We start from the raw sequence: 17,724 nt of genomic DNA, 5'->3' as shown, positions 1-17,724 counted from the left end.
ACCTTCATTTTTGTGTTTATCTTTTGGTTTGGATTTCTTTTGATTTACAAAATCAAAGAAAACTGAGAAAAACTTCTCAGGGGTTGATTGCTGTTTGTATGCTCTGCTGTGTACAGTATATACAGTATATGATTCAGAGCTAGGGTGTCCACATGCATTATTAGAAGTCTTTTTAGATATTCTCTTTCTGATATTGACATACAAATAAATCCTAATTCAGTATGTAAATATTCTGTACATTGTGTAGATATGATATATAAATAAAAAGGTATTTTGTAACCATAAGCCTAAGGCTCAAAGCTGAACTACAAGCACGGATGCCAGTCCATCCCAGACTACAGACACATTACCAGTATTGGTTTGCATCCAAGCCTAACATTTCTTTGGAAGGTGGGAAGACTGGAGCATCTGGAGAAAACCAATGTAAATGAAGAGATAACTTGCACCCTAATAAGAAGGTTCTCCAGGATTTCTGAGAAGGTAGTACTCGTGGCCATGCCACCGTGTCCCTCGTATTGACTTCACCAACAAATTCCAGAAGGACAGTTGTTGCACTCATTGTTTAATATAACAAACAAATTCGTAATTCAACAATTGCTCAGATATTTTTCATTAATTTAGGTTCTCCAATGAGAGAAAAAAAATAGTTGTTTACCGATTCCATTGCAAGACTACACATCATGTAAAATCCATGCACTCATTTCAAAACAACGCACAAACTTTTTTAGTTGTATATCTTTTTCCCTGTTGTAATGCCCCCTTGAATATCACTATGGCAGCCGGCCGCATCTCCACACAGGCTGAATCATCCACTGGGGCTGTTCATACACGATATGGCCAATTATTTGTCCATTATCAGTCTAAAAGGACAGTTAGGAGCCATCTTTCCTCAGACATTCTGGTTGCCTTTCATGTATTTCTAGTAACTTTTTGTGCACCTTTTAATCTTTTCATATGTGTCCATATTTCAGGCAGTAATGAAAAAAGACAGGCCATTCTTCTTATTCTGTCCCTGTGCAGTGATGAAAACTCCAGCCAAGGGACACTAAATTGTTTATTTCCACAGTCTAGGCTAATAAGAACCTTCAAGCTTGCCTTTTTGCATGACAGAGCTGACTGTGTTGAAATGTTAGCCAAGTCCGCCTCCAGAGTAGATGAGGAGATTGGTGGGGGTTGTAGAGGCTGGGGGGCACATTATACTATGCATCTACTCTGGTTGTTTTATTTTGCTTATTCTGAAATTTGAAGTGAACATTCATTTGACAGTTTTCTGACTCAGTGTTGCCAAAGTGAAATTCTTGCTGCCTCAGTGCACCTCTAAGTTTGAACTGGAGCTGATTTATTACATTTCTTAAATAATTGAGCTTCAAAACAATGGAATTTACAGCCCACAAGGAAGAGACACCTCTTTAGGAAGAAATGAGGCAAGCCTTGAAGCATCTTTTTCTGCTGTTTTACATCTTTGCAAAATCAAATTGCTAACAACCCCTCAGCAGTCCTTGCAAGAGTTCTGACAGAACCTCAGACATTCAGCTAATGGAGGACACTTTGGGAATTAAAATATGAGCCCTGAAACTGACCGACTTATGGTGCTCAATTCCTCATTTATTGTGCTCCAACCTGCAAACAGCCATCTTTGCAGTGTCACTGGTGATGATAGTGCATAACTTGAAACATTTTAATTGAAGTGGGGGGGGGGGATTTGTATCCCCAGGAGCTCGAGTTCAATTCTGGCCTTAACTGTCTGTCCCATGTGAAGTTTGCATAATCTCCCTAAGGTTGTGCGGGCTTCCCCCTGGTTGTCTGTTTTCCTTTAACTTCTCAAAGACAAGAATGGCTATAAATTGTCCCTGAGGAAGAGCAATGGTTTCTCTCGGTCCTCACCTGCAAACTATGCAGCTACTCACCAGGTAGCTCACCAGGATTAGTGCCTTACTGATAATGGATAGATAGACTTTTTAAATGAACGTGTATCCATGGTATCCAAGATCCAATCTTAACCACTACAAGCTTTGCAACCACAGGTCCTGTATGTGTATGCTGATCAATAACAGGATTTGAGTGAGCATTAAAGCTCCTTAGAGGCTCTGAAACTTTAGACAACTGTGATAAAAGATCAAAGAGAGTTTTAGATCAGTGCTGCTCTTCCCACAGCTATATGGCAGTGGTAATGCAGATTATACCCTTCTAAATGTCTAACAACCAAAGGATCATAAATAAAGAACAGGAAAGGGAAAATAAAGGAGTGTAAGTCATGCTTGGACAGTTTTATCAGGTTTACAAGGCAGTCCATTCCACAAGGGGACCATCGTTTGCAGATCATTTTATGAGTGATTTATTGAATTTAAAATACAAAGTTTATGATGACAATATCATTGCTCTGGATCATGCAATGATCTAGAAATCACAGGGCACCGTTGTGCTGAAGAATACATGATGTACTGGAGGTGAAGGATTTTATTTTCTTATATTTTCTTGCTTTTTCTTCTCCTACCCCATCTTGTGCCAAATTTCTCAGGAAAAAAAAGCTGTCCTATCCTGTCTAAAAAGTTGATCTTGCAGTTTCGGTTGGTAAATAATGCATGGCCATTTCCTCTGGGCCAGAAGAGTGCCGCCTCTGTGTGAAAGTGATTTATTTAGTGCCTGCACTCAACACAGGAATGCTTTTCATTACTGTTATTACCACCTTTGCTCTATTGAGTTCCATGTTTGGGGATTTCCTTAAGGTCTTTCTTGGATGCCATCTTCTCTGCCCTGTGTTTTTCATTCTAGACTCAAACTTTTACTATCTGTCTCCGTGATGTAAGTCTGGCCTGCTGCAGTGCTTTCAGTAGTCTTTTGATTCCACACTATTTCTGTTGATTCCACTGTGGCCTATACAATTGCCTTAATTTATCTTCTCTGGTTCTCTGTCTGCACTGTCACAGAGAAGATCATTGATCTTCTTTTAAATTAATTTTATTGAGGGAATTTGGGAGTTATTTTTGTAATTGTGAAATGGAACCAAAGAAGCAGCCCAGGACATTGAAGTATTCTCCTCCCCATAGAGAAGGTAATATACACACCAGCTATTATCTTTGTAATGTACCTTAACCCTTCTTTGAAAAATCAACCCATCTAAGGGACGAGAGTGTAATTCAGTGTCCTTGCTCTTAAATTTCTTCCTAAGGAGCTGCATCAGTTTGTGCCAGATATCATTCGTCTTAGAAATAGTCATAATACTTCACTTTTACGACTCATGAATGACTCAAAAAATAAGAGGGGGTAAATGTAGCATACAAGTATTACGACATTTGCTCTATATGCACTTCAATCCTATATTAATATATTCATGAAGTGAGAAATTGTAATCCTGTTTATGGACAGCCCAATTTACATGTACAGTAAAGCTAATGTACTGTACTAACACAGAGAATATATTTGCTCAGGAGAGATGCTTTACGCATCCTCTAAAACATGCCATTGACAACTCTTTTACGCAGAAAAGAGCAAGTATAACACTGTATGAGTGGGGAACAAGCTGCCCAGGCATGTGGTTGAAGCCGATACTTTGGCTTCTTTCAAAAAATGACTGGATGAGATCCTCAGATCAATCAACTATGAACATCCAAACAGCCCAGATGGGCCAGATGGCCTCCTCTTGTTTGTAACCTTTCGTATGTCTTATGTACCAACCACAGAGCTCAGGCGTTCAAAGAAGGATAGATGCAGCTGTCTCTAATATCGATGGCAGTTCAGGGGCACCTGGCATGTCACAGGGATTGCTCTGCAAGTCACCTGCCAACCCAGCGTGGTGCTTTGGAAACTGTACAGCACTGTTTGGAGAATCCTAGTCACAGAGTACTGACATAGCCCACATACAGTATACAGTAGTGATGTCTGGAATATTCTGCCTAGCCTCTGCTCAAAGCGGGCAATTTTGCTGTCGGAGACACTCAGGAGTCCTGCACCAAACTCTTTTAAGACTTTTTTAGAGACATTTCATGTGAACCTTATGTGGCATCTGAATGTTTTGTCTTTATAGTGACAAGAAATACTAAATGAAACTAGGACGATCTTATCTCAACACATTTTCTGTACCTTAAAAGAAATGGTGACATTTTTTGTGTTTAATAAAAGGCTTCAGAGTTTTGTGTGAGTTGTATTATAGCCATATATGATTCCAATATGCACAGAATTGTATTCCCTAGGCTTCCCTCAGTGGGGAAACAGTGTGTTTTTTTTATCCTTTCATCTGACAGACTTGGCTTGCAGCAGCCTTTAAATGATGTACACTACACTAGGACATAAACTAATAAGAACAGCTTTGTGGCAGAGAGTGCAAGAATGTTCTCTCTACTCCCTACTGCTTGATACGTGCTGTTGTCCCCCCCATTCCCCTGAGGGTTATACCGTACATCTCCCACAGACCCTCAGCTCTAACTGCATGGACACACAGCTTCCTAATCTCTGAGCCCTGTACAGCAGAAAATCCTCTGTCCCATTCTTCCTACTGAAACCATTGCTTCCCACTCCCTTGGGTCTTATCACAAAGTCCTTCAATCCTCAAGGCGTGTGTTAATTGACTGTATCATTGTGCCTTTTGGTATCTCACTTGAACCAATCTGCCACCTTCAATCCAGCCCTCCTGCCACATGGCTTTTTCTTTGGAGGTCCACACCAGGAGTTCCCACAAACCATCAAAGAGTCTTTTTCTCCTGTTTCCTTGAAGAACAAGTCATTAGGCCACATTGTTTCTAGGTGGCTGCAAATACCATCACATGTTTATTTCTTATTTAATTATTTAGCAATTGCCTTGTGAAATTTGTATCTGACGATGTTTAAATGAAGCAGGCATGGCCAGACAGAGTGAAGGTGGCCTGCAGCCCCTGCTACTCCACATCATTAAACTACCAGACATTTCACTGTAGTAAAGGGGCCCCTGGAGGCTGGAGCTTAGACAAGGCCAAAGATCAAACAGCATACAGACTCCCTTGTCCAGCCAAATTAACCAAGAGCATTGAGCTCTAGGTTGACAACAAGTGATGTTAGTCAATTGAGAGCAAATTATGGAGGATGGCTGATTCAGTCAATTTTGAAAAAGTTACCCCCTTTTCACTACTTAAACCTACCTCCCCCCCCCTTCTTATTGAACCATTCTTGACTAATTATGCAAATAATAGCCAATTCAGAACTGTCCCTTGCCACCAAATCAGCTGGGTTTGTTCACATAGAGAGTTCACACAGAGAGCATATTTAAAAATGTGTTTTACTTATTTCAATTTTGTGCAACTTGTGTAGAATTTATGTTATATGTGATATTGTTATATTTAATACTTTTGTAAATGATTTACCTTAAAACCCTCAGGAGGATTTATTAACCAGCCATGTTGTGTAATCCAGATATCTAAGAATGTCTGGCAAATTCCTGGAGACAAGGTTGTATCCTGCAGCCCCTTCTATACTATTAAAGAATCAAAGACACACAAACATACATACTTCCCCAATTAGAGGACTCTCGTCCAGTTCTGTGGACCTGGCGAAGATACAGCAGGTAAAACAGCAGTTTCGTCCAGTGGATGAACAATCCTTGTGCTGTTACGACAGAAGGAATCAAGAAGGAGCAGGAAACAGAGGAAGACATTCTGGGATGGTCCAAACACGTAGATATGCCAAGTACTGTAGTTTCCACTTGTTTGTAAATGTTGTATCTTCTTGCATAGTTGTGACATTCATCAGTTAATTTTTATGCTGCCTCTCAGTCCCCCATCTGCTAATGGCACAGCTCTTCACAGCTTCATAGACCGTGAGCTTTAGGCTGAAGGGCTTGTGCAGCTTCCTGGATGAGCTGCTCACATTTCTCTTAACGTGCCACTGAAGTATGGATACTAATAATAACTGGCCAGCACAGTGTGTGCTAAGCTCTTCACTTACATGTTTCCATTTCAGAAAGCTTGGAGATCCAAGCTATCGCAAACAAGTTGAACGTGTTAGAAAATGTTAGATGAAAATATCCTTTTCTCATATCTCTTTGCCTTATCCCCGTATTGTAATTCCCTTTATTAGCTTTTTCTTAGGAATTAACAATTTAGTTCACTAATTAGCTTAACAGAGTTCTGCAAATGTTCAGCAGTTACCTGTGTATGGCCAGGTCTGACTAACTGGTAGAACCAGGTTTTCGATTCGGAGGTAGCTAATGTTAGTGAGTCATTCACTACATATGTTTTGTAACAGTTATAACAGCACTGTTATTTGTAATTAAAGGACATGTTTAAAAACCTCGGCTGTCTAAGGTCCCTATGGGCAGTAAGGAGGCTCAGCAGAAGGCAAGGTAAAGTGTACAGGTGTGATAAGAACTGAAGTTCTCAATCTACAGTACCTTCTTGTGTATCCATGTGAATATGTGATCCCTTTGATGTCAGTTCAGAACTGTGTTGCTCTGTTGGAGGTTTCATAGACCACCCTCTAAAATAGGCACTTTGTTCTCAGTTAGACATTCCTTTGTAAATATTTACTGTTAATCAGGCATAAATAAATACAACTATTTTTTTTGTATTTTACCTCCCTCTCAGATTGCTCTATAATATTATTTACAGCACAGTCCTCTGAAGGATGTAGCTGCCACCAGACATTATAATATTGCCAAATCTGTCCTGCCAATGTGCCTCAAAGAAAAAATAGATGTTTAGGATTGTCAGATTAAGGGAGCTAAATAGAAAACAATAAAGAACAGTGAAAAGCAAAGACAGGCGAAGTCAGTTTGAATATTCTAATGATACTATTTTGTATTTTCCTAAATGAAAGTGAATTCAGCTGGAAAAGGAATCACATTTCTTGATTGAAAACTGCAGTAACAGGAAATGATTATGGTAACCGATTATGGCAACCAACTTATTAAGCAGTTGAAAGCAAGCCTGCCATTATTATTTCTAAAAGTACCCATGGTGTGTTTGGATTAGAAAGCTGATGTAGTTAAGCATAAAATGAGGTTGTGAATGTGGGTATGCAGAATTTTATCAGAGATTGATGAATATTTTACAGGATGCAGAATAAATATATATATTGGTGTTTGCATGAAAATGCAAAAGAGGATTGGTTCAAATCTGTATGTTAATCCCTAGTAACCTGCCTGACACCTCATCACCAAATAATAAAAGCAAAATCCTTCCTCTGGATTACAGATAAGCTTTCCATTGCAAAGGAAATGCAGTCTTTAAATAGGTGTAATCTAGAACTGGCTGCAACAAATGAAGCTCATGGTAAAGTTGAAAATTGCTCCTACTGCTTACATATCACTTTTTTGCAAATGCCTGCATTTTTAAAGTTATTAAAATTACTATGGCTGCTTTTTCTTTGCAGCTTCTGATTAGCTCCTGACAGGTTATGTACACTACATATTTAGAGCGGAATGGAGGAGTATTAATTGCAAAAGGTTTGTAAGTAGCTTACATTTGGTTTATGGTTACCATTTGCCTTTTAGAACATCCTTTGATTTTACTGGATTTACCTACTGTGATGCAATCTACTGTACAGTACCTGTGATCAGCTGCCCTATACAGAAGCATTTCTTAAATAAAATAAGACAACATTCAAATTCAAATTAAATTCACATTTGCCAGAGCTGGCGGACACTGCTAATGAACCCTTGAACAAAGTGCTTTACCTAAATTGCTCCTTAACACCGAATTTTGTAAATGGGTGACAAAGACACTGGAGATAAAGCTGAGTCACTAGGTGACTTACCAACAAGTATTTGGAATGAGAGCGCTTCATTAACTTAAGATCTGTACTTTTATTAAGAATAAAATACTCATCTAGATTTCAAAGACCATACACGCAACTCTTAGTGGGAAACATCTTGTTATTATGATTAGGATTTTTTTTTTATTCATGCTTTGCTTAAAACGTAGTATATAATATCTCTCATGCTGTAATCCTTTGGCAAAAAAACATGGCCAGGGATTGACCAGAGACAATAAGAAGGAATGTAATATTTTTGGAGGATGACTGTCTTCTTTCAAGCAACAACTGGATGAGATCTTTTGGATTAATTACTAGCATCCAATAAACTGGCTTGCTTTGTAAGTTTAATAATTTGCCTTATAAATTGCATATAATTTGAATTTGAATGATAGTTATAATTTTAAGTGACATCTTCTCCATCAGATGGTTTAGAAAGTTGAAAACTACAAGCAAAGATATATAGTGAGGTCTCTACATAAAGCCTGAGAATTCTTTAGAAACGTTTTAAAGCAATAATTATTTTGTATTTTGTATCATTTAGGAAAATACAAAAACATCTTCTCCATCAGATGGTTTAGAAAGTTGAAAAATACAAGCAAAAATATATAGTGAGGTCTCTACATAAAGCCTGACAATTCTTTAGAAACGTTTTAAAGCAATAATTATTTTCCAGGCAAATCGTGCTTGAGATTAATATAATCACAATTCCATGAATTATTATTTTTTTCAATTTGTTTCTTTTTGAAATGTGCAGAGCCTTAGTCATCTTGTATATTTGTTTGAACAAGCTGGAGTTCGAGATTATGCCTTAGAGTTAAAAAATAATAATTTTTCTATGCACAGCAAATTAAAATAAAAAATATTTCACAATGCTCTGGCAGTTACATACAGAGATTTTATTGTCATTGGACTGATTCATTGTCACAGTGCAATGTTCTAAGTGGTACAAAATCATCCTGGACAGTTGCAGCTCTGTTGAAATCCTTATATCTATAAAAGGCTCTTTTTGCTTTATAAAAGCCCCATCAGGATCCTGTATTTTCAAAACATTAACCACAGTGCACCACAGGTTCTATTTCTCAATTAGAACTGATCATAAATGAAACTCTAGGGGTCTTTCTTGTTTTACAAAATAAAATTCAGTAAAGTTATTCCACTCTACTTTTGAAATTGTACAAAAGCAAATGGGTGGGAGGCTCAGAATGGTACCCAACAGTGATAAATAAGTATCCTTGAAGAAGAGATAGCATGCTGTTTTAGACTAACTCCCAGGGTTCTTGGAAAGCAACATTTTTTTCCTATGCAAAACATTTTGTGTGTTCATACACATCTGCTATTAGTACGAATAGAGATTACCACTGATTCAGTTTTATACTGATGATTTTGAGTGTGCATTAAAGTTATAGGGCTATTAGACTCAGCATCTTAATACAATATATTACTTAATATTAGTTGGTAATGGAGAAGTTCTTCTTTAAACAAATATATTTAAAAATGACAATTTTTAACAAGGTCATGCAATGAATCATCGCAACACAGACGTGAACTGTGCCACAGCAGTAAAGTAAATTCTTCTTTAAGTCTCTTTTGGTTTGATTTCATTGCCAGCTCTTGTCGGACAAAGTAATTCGCTGTAGCCTTTCTGGCTCTGTGATTGACAATCATAATAACTATTTCTGAGCACAGTCTTGTCAGAAAGGCTATAAATTGCACCTGAGCCTATTTGACCTCCTGAAATCAATAGCTGACAGTCTCATTTCTCCATTGAGTCAGTCCTATATGCGCTGGACCCTAGATAAAAAGAAAGGAGACTGTCTGTGGTGGTAGTGGAGGAGGGTAGGAAATCGCTGTTGTCTTCGCAGCAAGTTCCTCTCATTGTTACAGCACAGCTTTTCACAAGGTCTCAGAATCATTACCTATATCCTATCATTATCAGGGGCTGTATAGACCATAATGTATAAAACAGGCACAATATATCACAGTCTGAGCATCATGCATAGTTTATGGGTAAATCAAAAGGCAATAGAATTACTGCACTCCTGTGAAATAACAGCTTTACTAGGAAACTAGATGGTGCAATCTGTCATCAGGTCTACTATTGTAACCACTACTCATGTTCAAATAGGTTATTTTTCAAAACAGTTTCATCCCCCGGTCATGTGTACACAGATCACGTGGTATCTAGTTGTTAAATGAATCAGAATTGTTATTATTACATGTTGCCTTTTACTACAGAGTTTTTAAGTGCAAGTATCATGTCTTGATACTTTGTCAAAACCATTGGGGTTCTGGTCAAATCAAATTAATGGGAAACTGATATGGGTAACAGTTCAAAAACTGCTAAGCTTCCTTTATGCCTGACATACTTCAGCCACAAGATCCTCCACATCTAGTTTGTCAGTGAGCGCGCACAGTAACTTCAAGCGACATGATAGGCTGGGAAAGACTACATATGTTTGCATATGGTGCTCTGGTTGTGTCATTTATCAGACCTCAGAAAGAATTTACATCTTATCCACGCTGTGAACTGTGACAGAGAGAGGAAAGGAAAAAAGACCATCATTTGGAGCATGAAATCTGTTAAACAGTTTCCCAGAAAAAGGGCTCTGTTTCAACTCGATGAAATACACTCTAAGTTGGTTACAGTAGGTAACCTGAATGTTTAGCTAAAGAGATTGACATGTTTTAGGGGATACAAGAAAAAAAAATTAAAACCATATTTTTGCTTTGCCTCTGGTCCCAGTAAGTTCCACCAAGCAAAAGCCATCCATTTTCTAACCATTTCTTCTAATTCAGAGCTGCGGTGGAACCTTGTGGACAACTTGGATGTGATGCCAGTCCATCACAGAGCAGACACAGACACCCACTCACACATAGAGTCACTTTTCCTAGAAGCCATTTAATCTAAGAGTATATTTTTGGACTGTGAGAGGAAACTGGAGCACCCAGGGGACACCCAGGTCAAGACAGGGAGAACAAACAAACTCCTTGCAGATAGCACTCTAGATCCAGAATTGAACCCAGGACCCCAACACTGTGAAACAGCCATGCTAACCGTGGTGCCACAGTGCTATCCAAATAAACACTAATTCAAAAAAATTACAAAAGTGTAACTGTTAATGATTTTCATGGACTGTTGAAAAAGGAAAAATCAAACATTACACTTCATAAAATATTGGAACTTGGAGAATTCTAAACCCAAGGAAGGTTAGATTCAGTTCTCAGGATCCATTGTGGCCTGCTTGCAGAAGGGTACATTTATCACAGCTTGTTGTAACAACTTGATTTGATTCTTTCTTTAATATGAGTCATAGAACTTTTTAAACTGGCCTGCACGTCCTAGTTCTTTGTTGTTTGCTTGTAAAATGTTCACCATTTCCAAGGCCAATAATGAACTAATCCAGCTTTTGAAGTCATTTCTTAAACTTCCTATCAGGATGCAAATTAGTGCCATGCGGCCTTTTTGTAACTTGTTGGTAATGCATTGTACCATAAAGCTTCCTTGGCTCCCAGAATTATTACAATGGACAAATCCTATATCCTGTGTACAGAGATCACCTGTGCTAGTGCTTAGGGTTACCTCTCCAGAATTTGCTTTGTTCTAACTTTTTTTAATGGCTTGTACTAGGAGTCTTATTTTTTTCTTCCTTTTCTGTAATGTATACCCCGACTTCAAATAGCAAATAATTTCTTTAAGACTGATTGTTCTTTGTCCTGTAATGTCCTCACTATCCCACTACTGTACATGTCTGTTGCTCACTACTATGTTGTGTTGTCCCTTGATGCCCCAAAGGTATATCTTCGAGAATGGATATCACTACTCTCAGGGTGGTGAATGTTTTTAATAAGAGGTGAATTAATTAAGAAAGGCAATATACTGAAGTAGCAGGGCAGATAGGCAGGAAATGAATTCCTGACTTTGTGCCCACAGTAGATTTAAACATCTTTATTAAGTTTTTAGATACTATTCCCATTCTCAGAAGCAATTTTGTTGTATTGGCTTTAAGAAGGGGATGTTTTAGAATTGCATTTAAAAAGAACATTAAACACAGAATTAAAAAAAAAACTTATAAGAAGAAAGTCATTTGGCCTAATAGGATTATTTACGTCTTCATATCTCCATCTTTCAGGCCCTCCTTCAAGATTTCTGCTGTTGACTCTTTTAAACTAACACACAAACAAATTATGAGCTGATATTCTTCCTGCTTTTAACCTTGACCGTTGTTGTACTTAATTTCCCCTTATACCTAGCAGGTTTGTGTTCTCACTGGCTATAACCTTAGGTACTCTCAGTCAAGGTATTTAGTGGTGGGAAATGAGTGATTGGTTTTATGATCATGAATCTGCAATATAATAAACCTTGTGAAATACTTGCCGCGCCAGGTTGAAGATGTTGTTGCTAGTTGCAGAAGCCCACCACATTATTTGGTGGGGGTTCAGAATAAATTAGCCAGTGTATCATTTTGGAACTTTCCTTTGTGGAATTGTGATTTTGCAGCATCCAGGAACCCATGGAAGAAGCACATTGTGGATGCTTTAAGGAAATCAGAGTGTTGGATATATATCTACTTGATAAGATTCAAGCTAATGTTTTCCCTTCTTTCATTTTTTTTGTTATCCACCATAGTAAGAGTAAAAGCAGAATCTATCTGATTAAGTTATAAAAACTTCTCCTTAAAAATGGTAGGAGGATGATGGTGTCTGATTTATGAGCCTCTATATGGAAACATAGGCAGACTGAAAGCTCCCTGTAAATGAAACTCCCTGCATTATTACCTTGGGTGGAATGGCCTTGGAGCCCACCCACTGTAATAAATATTTAGGTTTCCAATTTATTGAGTCCCTGAACTGTGCTACGAAATGCACAAGCCGCAGAGTCCCTCGTTTCCCCAAAAATATAAATACTTATGATGTAACAAAAACAGAAACTAAATGGCCACAATCCATCATTTCTTTTCAGGTTTCATACACCACTGAGTCTAACCTGTGGACAGAATTATAAAAACCCCTCCTTATGTCATCTGTAAAGGACGTCAGTGTAATGATATGAGATCTGATTACTTTTCATGCTAATTTTCATGTGAAGTAATATATTTTAAGATCTATGACAGAAATATGATGAATCGAGAAATCAGCAAGTTTACAAAAAATAAAGCCTAGCCACTAAAAGTATTTATATTGGATGTGAAGTCTGGTCACATTTTAAGTTTGTGGTTCTTCTCTTGTAAGCTATGTATACACAATTTTAAAAGTGATGTAAGTTTGCCTGAATTCCTTGGTACTGAATTCTGTTGCTGAATTTCGATCCATTTTGTCACTTTTAATGGCTGGAGGCTGTTTGTAAATTAGCCACTTTTTCACAATTATAAGTTGTTTGTTATAGATTTATATTACTGTCAGTCTTTTGAAAGCTTTATCTGTTTTTATTTTATTGTGATATGAAGTGTACAGTACTCTATACTGTTTTCAATTGTTCTATTTTTTTTACTGCCATTCACCTGATGACTTTTTGCTGTAAAAGTCTGTTAGCTGGTGATGGGCCATTTTTGCTTCACAAATGTCATTTTGTAAAGAATAATATACAATTATTTTAAAATGGCACTTCCACTGTGCTGGCTTTTACATCAGCTACTGAAGTGTCCTGAGCTATTCTTTTAATGGACAAGCCTTATAAATACAGCGTGATACAGCAGAACAGTATGTCTTACCATAAGCTTCACTTACACTAGAAAATCAGTCTATGATTCGGTTATGGTAATGAAAACTACTTTGATTTGCTTTCTCCTGTAATCAAAACACACCATAGTATGTTAAAAATAAATGCCATTTTTTTTGTTTCAAAACATAAACTGTGGTATGAGTTGCCTTTTAATATAAATATGCAGTAGGTTGAATCTAGTATATATGCAAAAGATTCCATGGGGCTGAACACATCAAAGAATGATACATTGGCTCAGTAATACCTCCAAATGTTGCCATGATTACTTGCATGCATGGGAAGACTAGGATCACAGCTGCATGTAGCTGATAAGTGTCCACTGTCATTGTCCAAGGGAATTTTGTCCACATGGTCCGGTTTGTATGAGTACCAAATTTCGAATCAGTTAACCTTGATGACTATCTTTTTCTATTCAAAAACAAATGTTGTTTTTTTTTATTGAATAACCTACACTGAAAGTGTGTTTTTTTTTTTTTCTGGTCGTGTGAATATTTGGGGAATTTCCATTTTTTTTTCAGTAATGGGACTAGATGATGGCTTGAGTGTGGTACAAACGCTACCAAGTTCAAGCTTCAATCACCTTCCCGTGCCCAGGACGAATGAAGAAATGGAAACCCCCAGCTAATCAGCTGTTAAGGATCAGAGCAGCTCCTCTACATCCATGCTTCTATCCTTGGCTAGTAATCCTTTTGAGACAGAACCTGAAATGCTTAGATTTTTTGTCCAGAAAAAAAAAGATAATATTTGATTTTGGTATCGTTTTTATTTAATGTCCAGTGAACTCAATTGAGAAGTTTGCTCCTACAAACCTTTCTCTGATCCTTTCCTTTCCTACACAGTATCTGGAGTGTGGAAATCTTAGTAGAGCATGACAAAGAAAGGGCTCAATCTATAGGCTGCGTTTTAGTGAGATAAAAATACTGCAATTGTGACGCTGTTAACAAAAAGTTCTACAAGTGTGACCTATATGGGTTGAGGATTCTGGGTGAGTTTTTATTTAATTTCCAGTGAATCTTTCTTCCCGTAAACTTCTCTGAAATGCTTTTTTGTGGAGACACACAGTATCTTGAGTGTGGAATTGTTAGCAGAACATGACAAAGACAAAACCCAATATATCTCAATGTTTCAGTGAGACAAAAATAACTGTGACCCCATTAACAAAAAACTGTAAAGTGTGACACATTTTCACACTCAAGCCTTTATAATATTATTTTATAGTATTATCATATAGAATATTTTACCTGCCTTCTACAGTCCTCCTTTCCTTTATAGAGACACTCCCAATTGCCGCCAGCTTCACTGCTTATTCCATGATTTGTGTAATGTGAGGCATTTACTAGGTAATGAAAATATTTGTAATAAATCACTTAGATCATCCCCAGAGTACTTTCAAATAATAACACCGATGATATCGTTTTAAAGAATAACTGACTTTTATGCAGTGGGGAAATATACCGATTTGAGTTAGCCGGAAGCCATGTGTCAGTTTGCAGTAGGCAAATTACAAGCTGTGTAAGCTGTTTTCCAAATAGAGCTCCCCTGCTTCTGGAAGGAGCAATGTTTTAAAAAGTCTTTAGACCCAGAAAACCTTGCCATCGTTTTCAGTTCATAGTCTGAAGTCCTGGCACTCCTTTAAGTATTAGGCTTCAACAAAAGCCATGTCTACTTACTAACAGGAACAGAAGCTTATATGTTCCGCCTTTATTTTTTGGTGTTAGAGGCAATGATTCATTTGCTTTGTTACATTACAATATTTCATTAAGTACATGCTCTCCTACATCCTGAAAAACGCATGTGCATATTAAGCAATAGCTCAAAACAGGCGTCCAAATCAAAAACATGATAGACTTTAGGTTCTTAGGTATGTTTCATTCTCACTCCTCAGCTACTTTACTGAATGAATTAAGTGTGAGTAACTGAGTAATATTTAACGGTAAGAAATTTCCTAGATATTACAGATTGTTTCAGCTTTACTCAGCATGTCATCATACCATCACAAGCATAGCCATACATCAGAGTTCATCACTTACTGTGGCAATAATAATCCATTTATTTTCTAACCACTTCATCCAATACAGCGTCATGGGGTAGCCCAAGCCTATCCTGGCAAGCAACAGTCACAAGGCAGGGACACCCTAGACAGGACACAGAGTGCAGGGCACTCAGACACAAACACACTCCAGGACCTACCAGATATGAATGGTTAATTAGAATTTTGTCTGTAGTTCATCATTTTATCAGAATTCAAGACAGTTTTTTTTTTTTTTAGAATAAGAGTGATGCACTTTTTAAAGCAGTAGGGACCATACCTATGGATAGGGAACTGCTGATGATGTTGACAATTACTGGGCAGATGTCTGGCAGACAAACGTGCAGTAAAGAGGTAGATTTGGGATTTAGGCAACAATAAGTTGTTCTGCAGCTGTTAATCATTTTTGTAAGTTGATCTGAATTACCTCTTGTTAATCATTGAAAAATCCTGTACAGGGGAATGTCAATGGAAAAGTGACGGCTCAAATGGTTGTCTGAATCAAGTACAAGACTAAGGCTTGATTCAGATACTGTTATTCACAGCAATTCTACTTGATTGCATAGAAAACTATTGAGGGATCATTGGGGGCTCTTTTTTGGGTACCAGGAGCCAACTAATGCAGTACATCTAAGCTTTGTTGAATCTCATGTTTGTCCTTCTTACTCTGGGTGATGACCACTTAGATGTGTTTGCAGACCAAATCGCTGCAGTTTGTGCTGTTTGCAGGTGTCAGTCTGACATTCATATATGGAAGCACTCTTGGATTCTTAAGCAATTATGATAGGACTGAGGTTACTTGCATACCTTCCTAACACCAGCTTTGCAAAGTTGATAATATCAGTGTTGTTGATGACGGTATTGAATTCAACCTTTTCATGGAAGTTAGTGAGATCTTATTCCATTTGATCCTGTTCATTTAAAGCTCATGTTAGGAATGTCATAAGGGTATCTTTCTTCCACCTGTACAAAGTTTATTGGCTAAGACTTGCTCTGCCTATCTGATGCTGAAATCAAGCTTTAGCAAGTCCAGAATTTTGCTATCTAAAGTTTCTAAAGTTCTCTCTGTCAGCAGTTAATTCCCATCCTCTGTAAATTGCATTGTCTTCCAATGAAATTTAGAGGAGACTTTTAAGGTTTTCTTACTCACGTAGAAGGCTCTGAATGGCGTAACTAAAAATTACCTTATGGATTTATTGTAAGAGTATAGTCTAGCACTTAATCTAAGATCTGCTGGTTCAGGCCTTCTTTCTCTGCTGAAGACCAGAAACCACACAGTAGGAGATAAAGTCCTTTCCTACTGTATGTAGCACTGCAACTTGGAAGTCACTGCCAGAATCCATTAGAGACTCTGTGACTGTTGACCCTTTCAAAACTTTGCTTATAGACCAACCTTTTCACTAAAACTCCTAATGCACAATTTACTTTTAGGTTTAGCTTCATTTTGCTATGTATTTTTCACTTTCCTTTTGCTTCTGTTTTATATTTTAAGCACTATTGTTTTCTCTTTTTCTTTGTGTGAGCTCTATGTGTTTCTTGAACAGGACTCACGAGTAAAAATTGGATTATTATTCCTCATCCGAAGCAAAACAGCTTAAAGTATGCAGCAAAAGGCTTCTCTATACTAGGAAAAAAAACGTTATATCATCTAAAATAGATCAACATCACTACAATACGTCACAGCTTTCTGTTCCCAGATCTCAGAAGTGTTTTAGATTAAATATTTGATTGAGGGACAATTATTGCAAAATTCATTTGTAGGTATTGTACTGTACGTCATGTGATTCTTTTTAGATTGTAATTTTACAGTTCAACATTTAGATCAATTAAATAAGTAGTACTTATACTGTAAACAGGCGCCGTCCTTCAGATGAGACGTAAAACCGAGATCCTGACTCTCTTCGGTCATTAAAAATCCCAGGGTGTTTCTCGAAAAGAGTAGGGGTGTAACCCCGGCATCCTGGCCACATTTCCCATTGTCCCTTACAAATTAATCCCCATCTATGAATTGGCTTCATTACTCTGCTTTCCTCCCCACTGATGTGTGGTGAGCGTTCTGGTGCACTATGGCTGCAGTCGCATCATCCAGGTGGAGGGGAGTCCCCATTACCTGTAAAGCTCTTTGAGTGTAGTGTCCAGAAAGCACTATATAAGTGTAAGCATTATTATTATTATTATTATTATTATTATTATTATTATTATTATTATTATTATTATTATTATTATTATTATTATTATTACTTAAGATGTCATG

The 17,724-nt window shown here is 37.5% G+C and overlaps 1 protein-coding gene across 1 annotated transcript in view; it reads left to right on the top strand.

Moving 5' to 3' along the window:
* Nucleotides 1-17,724, top strand: part of igsf21a (immunoglobin superfamily, member 21a) — a 220,161-nt gene that overhangs the window by 129,266 nt on the left and 73,171 nt on the right. The gene's annotated exons all lie outside the window — the stretch shown is intronic.

Source organism: Lepisosteus oculatus, chromosome 25 (genome assembly GCF_040954835.1).
Source record: "Lepisosteus oculatus isolate fLepOcu1 chromosome 25, fLepOcu1.hap2, whole genome shotgun sequence".
NCBI classification, from domain to species: Eukaryota; Metazoa; Chordata; class Actinopteri; order Semionotiformes; family Lepisosteidae; genus Lepisosteus; species Lepisosteus oculatus.
This window is presented reverse-complemented; position numbering and strand designations above follow the sequence as displayed.